This window comes from Podarcis cretensis, assembly GCF_951804945.1.
Source record: "Podarcis cretensis genome assembly, chromosome: 6".
In the NCBI taxonomy this organism is placed as follows: domain Eukaryota; kingdom Metazoa; phylum Chordata; class Lepidosauria; order Squamata; family Lacertidae; genus Podarcis; species Podarcis cretensis.
Window position 1 is genome coordinate 83496393 of NC_137175.1, and position 12376 is coordinate 83508768.

At 39.7% G+C, this 12376-nt stretch overlaps 1 protein-coding gene across 5 annotated transcripts in view; it reads right to left on the reverse strand.

The window, feature by feature from the left end:
* NEK7 (NIMA related kinase 7) overlaps positions 1-12376 on the reverse strand; it is a 96581-nt gene that overhangs the window by 72597 nt on the left and 11608 nt on the right. The window lies entirely within an intron of this gene.

Genomic DNA, 12376 nt, shown 5'->3' on the forward strand with positions numbered 1-12376 from the left:
CCTTTATAAAAATACGACACAATGAAATATTTTTGAATATAACCTTCCTCTTTGGTTTTATTTCCACAGCATCATTAGCTTACACAAGAATTTACAGGGCAGGATAAAGGACTTTACCATCTATTTATATGGCTAGTACGTTTTGCTGCTGTTGTTTTTCCACTGATGTTATGTTTTTTGAAATATTAATGTATTATATGAATCCCCCCTTTCCCCTCTGCTATTATATATTGTATATTTTTCTTTGAGGTAAGTTGCTTGGAAACCTTTGGGTGACAAGCGACTAACAAGTTGTTTTTGTTGTTACAGTGTCAGACCACAGAAATATGTAAGCAGGGGGGAAATGTGTGCCCCTGAAGTTACATTTGCTTGGTTCATGTAGGGAAAGATGAGGATTAAGGAGTTAAACTAAGGGGTGGCCTATTATGTCCTCATACATTCAAGTCCATTATGTGACATGAAAATACTCTTTAAGTCAGAGCTTTACCAACTTTTCATGCTGGTGACACACTTTTTAGACATGCATCATTTCGCGACACAGTAATTCAGTTTTGCATCATTGTGCAACACAGTAATTCAGTTTTACTAGCAAACCGGAGGTTAAACCAACCCTTTTCTAGCCCCAGGAGGAGCGTGGGGAGCGTTTGTGCGATACACACCGACACATTGCAGCCGACACTCTAACATGTCGCGACACACAGTTTGGAAAGCTCTGCTTTAAGTGGTCAACCCTCTGAGGGCAAGTTCACACATGAATGCTCATGAATCAATGAAATCAACACTTGCCTGACAAGTGATTTCCAATCTTTTCAGACCCACAACGCACCTTTAGCCCTAACACTAATTTGGGGACCCATTTCTTCCCTTTCTTTCTTTTTTAAAACCATATAACTGTATATAACATACAACTGTATAGCAGTAGTGCTTCTGCTGTGACCCACTTAGGTGAGGCTGCAACCCAACTCACCAGCTGTAAACCAATGGAAAAGACAGTCACAGATAAAATAATTCCCCATATATATATATATATATATATATATATATTACTCATTTACTATCTTTTTTTAATAATAATAAAAAAAATCAAAAACCAAAATTCCCTTTAAAAATCCTTTTCGTCAAATGCGCATTTCCCAGGAGCAGTGTAAGAGAAGATTAGGACTCATTTAAAAGAAAGAAAATTGACTACATTTTGTAGCCTGTCATTTTCTCTCAACATCGCTGCTTCTATTCATGTAGGTCTGAGATCAGAATCAAATGTGAAAGCATTCTGATCGATATAAAAAACCAGCTAGCTACAAAGAACAAAAAAGCTTCTCTACAGATCCTTATTAAAACAAAACCAAAAATGCAAATATTTTTAACCTAGAAACGCTGAAGGAGTCTATCCAATTGGGAAACAGCATCAAAAGGAAAACACTTTTTAACAGACAAGTTACTTAAAAAAAAAAAATTAAAACTGTTTCCTAACCCAAAGTTTTGGACATAGTGTAAATCATCTTACTTCTTTAAATGTCAGTTTTATGCTTTTTCTCTTTCCAGGAGTTGTTAAGCTGTGGAAATCGTTCAGAATAAGGGAAACATCAATATTTTGCCCTTTTAACTCTTAAACCAGAAGCAAAGCTTTTCTACAGAACTGTTCTTATTGGTCTTTGCCCTTTGTTGAATAGTGGCAATAAAACTGCTCCATAGCAAATGCTTTTCCCATCTACTTTGCATCTCAAAAACAAATGTCGCTAGCATTTTTACAATGAATTGAATAGCACACATCTTTAAGATAATAGCTGGTACAGAAGCTGAATTTACCATCCATACAATCCAGCTTCGTTATGCATTATCTTTGTCCTGGCTGTCATGTAACAGTTTTTAATTCAAATAACAAAAGCAACTCTTTAAATATTTCCCTCCTCTTAAAAAAATAATAATCAACTTTCAGACTAGTTTTCAAACTGCGTGCTGAGAAACCCCACAGGTTCTCTGGAAACTTATCAGACGATCATTCAATTAGAACATCGTGACAGAGTAACTTTCTTAAAAATCACTGCGCATGCAAAACACTATCAGATAGGTTTTCGAACACATGGTTTACCCTGTCAGTCATGTAGGTCAATGGTCCAACAAGCCCGGCTAAAATCCCACATGTACTGGGGGACCACACCTTAGAAGTGACCCTAGAACTTCCGGCAATCTAAACAGGTTCTGTTACAGATACAGAGGGCATTCAAGGAATCGGGGGCAAGGAATCAAAATGGAAAGTGTTCTTGAAGGTCAAGCTATAGTTTCCAATGCTCTTATTTCAGACTTTTTGGAAATTAGTGCATCCCATTCATACATACTGATTCACTTCCTCAGTGCCTGCTAAATAAGAAGGAATAGGTAAGGGCAAACATTGGCTTCAGACTTGGCACAACCAACACTTTAAAAAATAATTCTGCCCACTTATTCAAAAGCCTAGAAGTCACAATCTTTCAAAGGACATCCTGTGTATACCCTCTGATTACTTTATAAATGGGGAGGGTTTTACCAATAATCTCTTAAACATTATTGTACCCTTTAATTCCTAACTGACAGGAACATCAAAAATTTAGTAGAACACCTAAAACACAGAAAAAACTGAAAGTGGCGATAAGACCAAAATATTGCTGGCAGCAACATTTTTTTCCACAACGCTTGGCAAACACACTGTTATTTAGGATGCATGATGAGGTCAATGTTGGCAACTCCTTGCAAGATCCCAACAAGTTTTTGAACGTAAGGCTCAAAAATACAAAGAAGTCTTAGTGCAGTAATACTACATTGGAAAAATTAGATCTCTGTCTAGGCAAGTCTGAAAAAAAAAAAACAGAATTTAAATGCCCAAGCAGTCTGCAGAGGAATTTAAGGCCACAAGTGTCTTAAACTATGATGTGGATATCACTAATTGGATCTGATACCTTATTATGTAAGCTTGCAATAATAATCTCACATTTCTCTTTTAAAAAATCTTAATCAGGAAAGAATGACACCAGTGTAGCACAGCAGAACAAGTGCTAGACTTTGGGGGCACCTGGGTTCACCTAATCTTTGCTTAGCCATGATGCTACCTGGGAGTCCTTCAGCAAATTCCTCTTGGCCTGACCTACCACACAATATTACTGCTAGCATAAAATAAGATAACCCCATGTCAACTCCAACATGAATCTTACAATACTATATGTCTGCCACTAATAACATAGCTGAAGACTATAGTGAGTTTGGACAATTCATCTCAATTTAAGCTGAAACATGTATGCACCTGTTGCTTGCATGCACACCAAGTGTTGAAGTTTGCTTACTAGCTCAGCTTATTCCAAAGCTGTTAACCATAGTTTCCCAGATGAAACCGGAAGCTATGAAAGACTTCCTGGTTTGTTTGTTGGTTGGTTTGCTTCCTTGCTTGTTCATGTGAAAGGAGGAGCAAAAGTCCACGCTCAGCAAGAAAGCCCATTAATATCTCAGCTAATTACACGTTTACAGATACAGTTCTTTTAAATTTCTGGTTTAGATACAATATAAAATAGAAAGAAAGAACTTGTATAGGCACAGAAGGCAGCAAAATCAATTCTCACCATTTAGCTGTATTCTTAGCATTTAATAGATGGAGTTGATTTCAATTTTCTGCTATAAAGAGGTAGACTAATATTTGAACTAAACAACTATCTGTTAACTCCTCTACCTTCCCATTATCATACATATTAGATTAACACCTGTACAAAGCAGCTATGCTTTGTAGTACGGCAGACTTACATTTTAGCAAAATAAATACAACAAATAAGGCGTGCGTGTTGTTAATTCCTTCATTGTTTTCGCAGGTTTGAGGACGATGCTTTGTATTTACAACTTGCCACTAGCAAATCACAGAACACATTTTATTACTTCTGTTTTACATTTGTTTTAGGTAACCTGTTGATTTTCAGGCTTTCTTCAGCCAGAAAACCCTTTTCATTTTTGACTCGTTAAGATGGAGCAACTTGTTACACCGTACCGCCAACCACTGACACAAGGATCACACTTGACGTAACACTGGAAACATACAAATGCATATCTCTATCTTTCTCTCCCCCCCCCCCCCAAAAAAAACTTACAGGTAGCAACCGCTAGACGATGCAGCAGATCCAGATCAGGACCTCATATTGGGGAGAGAGAAGTTCAGGGTTCTGGTGAAAACTGCACCCCTAGAGGCCGTTTGCCCAGATACTAAAGACTTACAAGCACAAAGGCTATTATCCCATATGTTGCACCTAATCTTAGTTCTGCTGAGTGTACATTACCAACTTAGGTCCATCAATTTCTTTGCAGAACTCAGATATAACCCTATGTATTTTCAATTGTAATAACTAGTATTGCAACACAGAACACATCCAACACCCTTCTGTAGCTGCACACTGCAGGAAAAGATCAGTGTTGAGAGAACCAATATCTTTCAGGGGGTCTTGCAAGTTTTACTGATCTTACCACTGAGGAACCCATGTCCAGGTTTCACTTGGGGAAGTTGGGGGATTCCCAGAATGCAATGCCACCTATCTAATCCACATATTCTCAACCTGCGGGTTGCAGGTCAAAGCTAGAGTATCAGAACAAGGGAACAAACCATATGCAACCAAGGCTAGCCCCCGAAAGGCCCCTAACTACTGATTTTAATCCATTTGTTAGGTTATAAATTCTTTGGAGGGGGGTGTCATTTTCTTTAAAGCTGCACAGTGCAAACCATGCAGAGAACATGAACAGTCTGGAGGCATTAGCCCAACCTAAAACATTAAGCAGCACTCTTAAAAAGAGACTTCAGGGGTTTTTTAACATATTTGCATGCAACCAAAATTAAGGCTGCACAATTACTGTGCTTACACTGGGGAATGGGTTCTCAAAGTGACTTGAATGTCTCAGCATAATTTGGGACAAGCAGAATTGTATTTGTTTCCAAACCTCATTCTTACCCCAGGAAAGTTATAGGAAATTTAAAAGCACTGGGGATGAATGTGTTACAGACTGCTTACTATTTAGTATCAGTTCAATGGTTGTGTTCTCTTCCTTTGGGCCCACGGGGCCAGCAAACACTTATTTATCATATAATACACATACTAATAGTGATCTCAATGTTCAGAAAGTCATTCTTTATGCAGTGAAAACAACACCATCTATGCATAAGAGAGAGGCGTCACCAGGCTTGGGGGAGCTCATGTATTTGTGTAAGTACAAAGAAACTTTGGAAAAGAACCCAAAGGGGGACACACCCACCCACCCCCAAAAAAGCTTAATGGGCATTGAATATGCCTCGTTGTTACAAAAGACTGGATCACTGTTGTGGATGGTGGGGGACTCGGAAAACTTGGTGGACAAGGAAACAGAAAATCCTGAAGCTAAGCAGGCCACGCTGCAACATTTTGTTGCAGGTACCACTGACTTCTTTTGTAGCCTATCTTTGTTAAATGATGAAATTCAAGTCAGCACGCATGAAGCATTCGGGTGGTCTCCTATCCAGGGAGTGACCAGACCCAGACCTTCTTAGGTATCACTTTTAATAAATCCCATTAGAAGAAACACCTAGCAGCTTTCTGCCCATCTTCTGCTATCAATGTATCTATGTACCATTCTCAATAGCAATAGTAAGACAAAATCGGGTACTGCAAGAGGGCAGGCCTCAAAGAAACAGAGGTGCTTCCTCTTCCTTGAATTTAGAGCTACCGTGTGAAACAGTGAGCAGTTCTGATTCAGAGGCCCAATCAGCTACATCTGGAAGCATTTTGAGAAGCTCAGATGTCAACCAAGGAAAGAAACCCACCTATCGACACAGCCTGCTTGGGGGCAGGGGTGGATTCAACACTGGCATAACAAGACTAGTCATTCAAATACATGTCTGGAATTTTATTCCAGATATGCACAAGGTAAGTGGCTTTAAAAAAAAACAAAAACTCCATTACTCAATCAATCAATCAATCCTTTATTGCATTAGCATACAGCCATAGCAGGATAATAATAATAATAATAATAATAATAATAATAATAATAATAAAATGCTAGAGACAAACAACCAAACAAAATTCAAAGCGATATTACTGCGAATGTATATAAAGCATATAATGGCCCCAAAATAGGCTCGGGACATTAGGTTAAAAAGGTAATAAAAGAATTAAGACAGGTCCAGGTCTGGGACACACTACCCCGTCAGAGTAGCCCTGAGTTTCAAGGCCTGCACTATAAAGATTGCCACTCCACGTGTAACTTGGGGATTTGCGTCCACAAGAAGCGATTTCAAACAGTCTTCCTTAGATGTGATGGTGGACGGGATCAAGAGGAGGAGCCTAGTTCTTATTAGCTCATAAATAGGGCAGTAGAAAAAGAAATGTATGAAGTCCTCTACTTCATTCATTGTGCATGGACATAGACGCTGAGTAATAGGGGTCTTAGAGTAAATCCCCTGCAGGAAGGCCGTGGGTACCATTACTCAAAAAAGCACTACAAAGTTAAACACAGGTGGCAATTTAGCAGTGTCACAACAAAGAGGTCATCTCTTGGTGTATACTACAAATGGTTATTAAATAGCTTATGTAAGACTAAAGAGATTATAACTCCCTCTTCTAAAAACATTTTTCAAAATCATGCTAAGTATATTTATTTTACATTCTTTATTGAATTTATATACTGCCCTATATACACAGGTCTCAGGGTGGTTCACAGGATAAAATCAGAATATAAATCAGAAAATACATAATAAAAAAGCGCAATAACCCCCAATACCATTATCCTGATGAATAAGTTTAGTGTCACTGATAAAAGTATCTTACGTTACAACAAAAAGTCACACTGGGCACAAGTATCTTACGTTACAACAAAAAAGTCACACTGGGCACAAGTATCTTACGTTACAACAAAAAAGTCACACTGGGCACAATCCAGCAAACAATGGTGCATAAATGGGAGTGGAAGGAAATGAAAAGGGATTCGGTCCACCTGAGCTCTTTGGTTTGAGCAATGTAGACTTTTAAGGTTCTGCAAATGTCCAGGGAATGCCAACTCTTTTCTCCTCTCTCAAGTTCTTGCTGCAAGTGGAAGACAGCAGCGACTTTAGGAAGGAAGGCTGGGTCGGTACAGATGACAACCCTCTCTTTGTGAAAGTTTCAAGAGTGCTCTCGGAGTGCAATTCTGAAAATCTGCAAGCTGAAGTGATGGCCATAATGAGGCAAGCTTGAAGGATGGCAGTTTGAGGCAGACCTTCCCCAGTGGTTTGAAGGGAAGCTTCTCTAAAACACCTTGTGGAGGTCCTAGAATGGAATATGTGGCTGGTCATGGGACACTTTAGAGTTGCCTCTCTAAGGAATCGTTTTCAAGAGCAAATGGGAAGAGAGGCAGGCAGCGGATGGTCATGACAGGATTGAGGAAAGGATGGTGGAAACTTCTGATTTCTTGTAGGAGTGACTTGTAAACACACACAAGAATCAAAATGGTATCTAGATGGATTAATATAAGCAGAGGGTGGAGGGCCTCCTGGAGTGTAGAAGCATATCAATGACGTCTGCAGGTACGGTAAGTCCAGCTTGGTTAGGCATTCCTGTTCAAACTCTAAACAGTCAGCTGGAGCCACTTAAGAGCTGGATGAAGAATCAGGCTCTGAAAGAGGAGCTCTGTTCCGTAAAGTGTCAAGGAAGGGGAGACTGCCAGGTGGAGTATTTGAGGGAACCAAGGGTGCTGAATCCAGTATGGTATAATGAGGAGAACTCTTGGTTTCTCTTCTCTGATTTTCTGGAGGACCCTCAGAATGATGGAGAGAGAAGACCTGGTGGCCATGTGGAGAGCAGGGCATCCCATGCCTCCACTGATGACTGGAGCTGATGATTCCAGTCTGAGGCAAAGAGGTCCACTTGGCATTGGCCAAACTTTGACAGCAGCTGTTGAAAAACGGATGTATGCACTTGGTCCAATTTCCTGTAGCTCAGCCAGTCTGCTTGCATGTTCAGGAGACCAAAGATGTGCTCAGCTGTGATTGACTGGATGTTGTGTTCTGCCCAGCTAAGGAGGAGGGATGCTTCTGCCTGAAGCTCCCAAGATTGGGTGTTTCCTTGTTTGCTGATGTTGGATTTCACTGTGGTTGATTCCGTGCAGATTAGGACATTGCCGAGATGGAAAAGAGGAGCAAAGTGTTGTAGGGCTAGGTGAGCTGCTCTCAAAGCTCTAGCCAATTGATGCTTAATCAGAAAAATACCGTCAGTGCATTTTAAAGAAGGATATGATTATTTGGACCAAATCTAGTAAACTCTTAGCTGCAGTGATAATTTTTATATTTTCTTTCCTGTACTAAAAAAATTGAAAGGTGCCCCTATTGTGCATCTGTTTCTTCCTGTACCACTGCAGGCTACAAGACACAAGCTTGGCTTCTCAATTGACCTTTTGTACAAATATAAGTGACACCCTGGTCAGCAGCCCAAGACACAAAAAATGCTTGATCAGGATATGACGGTCCCCCAGATCTGATGTCAGAGCAAGTACCCAACCCAGCCACTGTAACCTGGGGAAAATGTTGTTCTGATCTCAAAATATAGTACATGAAATAAAGACCACATACCCAATCTTCCTAATATTTTCTTAGCCCTTGAGTTGCACAAATTAAAACATCCTGTTTCTACTTGTGGTAGACAGCCAGTGGGAAACAAATATTTATTGAAGGAAATTACAGACTAGCGGAGCCCCTGAGCAGTTTTCAAACCAGGTCCCAGGCAGCTGCATTTTCAAGCATTACAACTACTTCATCATTTTTCTCATCTTTCCATGGCATTGTTGTGGGGTGGGGGGAGGGGACTCAGAAAAACAGCCCCTATCACCACAGCCAGTGGAGAGAAACAGATGATGAGAGTAAACAATAGCAGAAAATCAGTGGCAACAATGTCTGCCTTTTTGTAAAAAGAAAAACAAAGTTTCACAATGCTTGTCAGGCCTGACAGGCATCTTACGGAATACAGAAGCATTGGAGCCATGGCACTATTAATCCCCACCCCCAAAATTGCTGGAACAGATATGACTGGGTCATCTTGAGCCTACTGCAGTCTCTCTCACCTTGATCTACCCCACAGGGTTGATGTGAGGATAAAAAGGACAGGGGAAGAGCAATACATGCTGTCTTGAGCTGCTTGGAAGAAAGGAAGGTTATAAATGCAAGTGATAATAATACCAAGTGGTGTAGCACCATTCACTGCAATGGAAGTAACTGGTATTAAGGGAGAGTATCTTTTCAGTTCTGAAAACTTTTCTTTTAAGGGGAGTGTTTTTTGATTTAATCTCAAGATTCAACCATTTCTCCTACATGCATTTCATGTTCTGCCCTTTCCTGTCAGGTACATTTCAAGAAATAAACATTGTTCGGTTCACAAGCCAAAAGCAAGCAAACAAAACAATGATTTTATGTCATTCAGAGGTGTCAAAGATATGAAATGCACACTTCTGGAAGTATGGTCTCCTTTCTAAACAGATAGAGCCTGTAGAGGTTTTTTTTGTCTGGGCGGGGAAGATGCAAAATACCAAGTAGCCAACTATCATTATTCCAGTGATATTAAAATATTATGCCACACATATATGCAAGCTATTTAACATACGCTAAAGCACATTTTTGGTCACATAGAGATTTAAATCAAATACACAGTGAAGAATTATTCACAGTGCTAGGGCTTCATTATTATTTTTTCTGCAATAGTATTCCACTGCTGAAGAGAAAAGTATGGTTTAAAGACTGGCTTCTCTCTTCAGGGGTTGGACTAAATGACTCATGGTTCCTTCCCACTCTACAATTCTATGATTCTGCAGTGGAAGCAGCTGAAGTAGTTAATGATGGTCTGCAAGTGGTTCTCATTGATATATGCCTATCACCTTTCCCCCTCAGGTAGAATGATTTATCTCAGTGTTGAACAGCACACGGACGGTTGCACATTGACACAAGTTTCATTTTACATTAGATTCCTCTCTGCATTTTTTAAAATTAAAAATGGAATTTTTCCATTAGCTATTTTCACACCAACTCTTCCACCATTCCCAAACTTTTTAAGCACAGTAGACACTCAGTACAATTCAGTATATTCTACTCATAGACTAGAGCAGAGATAATAGAATCAGTTGGAAGGGACCCAAGGATCATCTAGTCCAACACACTGCAATGCAGAGATCTCAGCTAAGGTACTGAGCTCAAGGAGGTACTGTAAGTGTAGATAGGATTTCTGCCTAAGTACAAAACATATGTGTCTCTAGTCTGTATCCAAAACCTAATAAATAAATAAATAAATAAAATTCAATCTAGAGCCTTTGTAACCAACATAAATGTGCATTAGCTTAAATCCCACTTAAAACCAAAGAAAGTGCAATGGTATGCAACCAAGTGCTGAGTCTAGGCTGAGTTTTCTAGCCCTCATGAATGCAGGAATAATTTTTAAAAAACAGAATTACAAATAGTGTTGGAGGCAAGTAACATAAGGGGATAAGATTCTTTACCTTTTTCAACTCAGCTGGTTTTCCAAACCATATAACAAGGTAATCTCAAGGACTGGCTCAAGGACATCTACGTGCAGAAAAATAAAATGTATGTTGTCTACTAATTGTAGTTTGGCACGCACATGAAATCAGTTATGCAAATCACATTAATTATCTGCAAATAAGATATGCAAATTAGCTGCAGCCGCCTTTTGATTCATGATATATTTACGATGTGGCCCTCAGCACAGAGGAATTTGGCTGCCTTTTCTGATACAGTGATACAAAGGGATGTTTTTCCACTCCTTCCAAGTTTCCTACTGTGGAGTTGGGCAACTCCTCTTGTACCCAAGGGCTGCAATCAAACATCACTATAAAACCAGATCCCTACAGCTAATATGTACATGTAATTAAGTCCAGATACCCACAACTAGTACGTACTTAAAAGTAGCATAAGATGCAAGATTACGATCCTTGCTTTAATTTGGAGAATGCCAGGCTGCAACTCATGAATGCAGTCTGCTTATTCCATAATAATATTCACTTGGAATTTGAGAAGGGGGAAAATCTCAAGTCAACTTCTCAAAGAGATTCTCTATATTTATCCTACATCTGAGCTTACACTGTGAACATGTTTTTCAAGTTGAGCTCTGCTAGAAAATATTGCTTAAACATTCTGATTTTCTAATATGGAGCTAGGAACAGGGGCTTATCCTCCTGAATGTTTTATTTCTGAGCTAGGGTTCCTTCCTTGCTGCTCCATTTCACTTAATCAAAATAGCCAGGGGGCCTGGCTTGCTGCACATGTAGCTTGGGGATTTTCCTAGGGAGGCTGTTAGCTCTTCCTTCCCTAAAGCAGAAGTCATTCCACCTTTCCTCAAAAGCTCCTCACTTTAGTGCCTCAGGCCAGTGACCACTGCCTTCCCCTCCACACCTCATAAGCAATCCCAACATTGCATTTAATTGCTAATGGCAACATCAAGTAGAAACACTTTTCGGTATTAATGGCTCCTCCCTCAAAACATATGACTTTTCTGCTTCTGATTATCGTCCCTTCTCCCTCTCTCACTTGCAAGGACAAATTCATGGAGTTATTCACAGAGCTATCAATGGCTATATAGTACTGGAGCAATATGCCTCTGGATACAAGTTGCTGGGGACCATGAGTAACAGAATACTATTGCACTCAGTGTCCTGGTTAGTCACTGTGAGATTGAAATGTTTCTAGTGAACCAAAAGGGCATCTAGTAGGGTTCTTCCAAGGTTTCTATTACTTTGAGGAGAAGCAGAGAAAGTCAACTACATGTTATATGCGTGGGTTTTAACTTTAATTAAAAAAAAAAACTAAAACTGGGGAAAAGTAGGATATGTGTGTGTGTGTGTGTGTGTGTGTTTAAATTTGTATTAATGAAACAGTGTTACATATAACTGTGTGTTTTTGTAATATTTTGTTTAAATTGTCTGCTGTTGCTTCAGTTTTCTGTACACATCTTATATTTTTAATAATAATTATTATTATTTTATTATTTATACCCTGCTCAACTAGCTAGGTTTTTAATATGTTAAGCAGTATAGAAATTAAATAATCAACCAATCAGTTCCTAAAGGTCATATGGCTATGGAAAAGATCTGCTCATCTGTAGTTACCATATTTTTCCGTGTATTGGAAGCCCCCATGTATAGGACAACCCCTATTTTGGGGGACTCCAAATTAAGAAAATGGGGGGAGATTGACCTGAATTGTTGACGAAAATTGTTCGCCCGCCGGACCAATGATGACAGCCACGCGCCTCTCACAAGCCGTCTATCAGCTGTTCCCTTGCAGGCAGAGCCAGACAATCGCTGAGCTTTTGGGGGGGGAGCCCCAGAGTTGTTGAGCTTTCGGGGGGAGGCGCCGTTACCCAGGAGGGGC